Raw genomic sequence first — 718 nt, 5'->3', positions numbered from 1 at the left:
GCGACCTTCACCCGCAGCATCCCTCATCAAAGCTCCGATGAGCCACCCCTCAGCTGACACCCTCTGTCACCCTCTTCCTCCATGTCTCCAAAAGACACCCCCAACGACCCCCGTCTCGTATCTCCTTCCCCTGCTATGCAACCACCGGCGACCCTTCGCCTTCGGCGACCCTTCGCCTTCGCCGTCCCTTCTCTCGTCCGACCTGCAGCTCGTCGGAATCACCGTCGGTGTTATCTCATCCAACCGCCGATCATCGCCGCCCTTGCTCCAGCAGCTCAGTCGACGTCCCCGACGCCGTCACTACTCTCCTCCCTCGCGCTCGCGTTTCAGCACCTCTCACCGATGACATCCCCCATCACCGTCTCCCTCTTTCTCTCCTCTCGTCGCTGACCTTTGTCGCCCCCATCCCGGGGGCTTTACTGATGCCTTATCGGCCGACACCCTCCGTTTTCGACCTCGTTAGCCACCTCATCTCCTTCCTTTGTCCCTTTTCGCCCATTGAAGGAGGTTCCAACACCGTCGACATCGCCTTCTCCCGTGCCATCCATGGACTCTCCCGTCGCTACCGTCTTCGTAGGTAACTCCCCCTCTCCTCTCTCTCTGTCTTCTTTGTCTCCCTCAACCCTCTTGTTCTCGGGTCGGTGGACCAGAGCCACCATCATGGTGGCTCTGGGTCTACCAGGGAGGGAGGTGTAAAGCACCTTGCCTCGTTCTTTTC

This window comes from Nuphar pumila, chromosome 14, assembly GCF_984573655.1.
Source record: "Nuphar pumila chromosome 14, dmNupPumi1.hap1.1, whole genome shotgun sequence".
Lineage (NCBI taxonomy): Eukaryota > Viridiplantae > Streptophyta > Magnoliopsida > Nymphaeales > Nymphaeaceae > Nuphar > Nuphar pumila.
The sequence above is the reverse complement of the archived record's forward strand: the minus strand, read 5'-3'. Positions refer to the sequence as shown.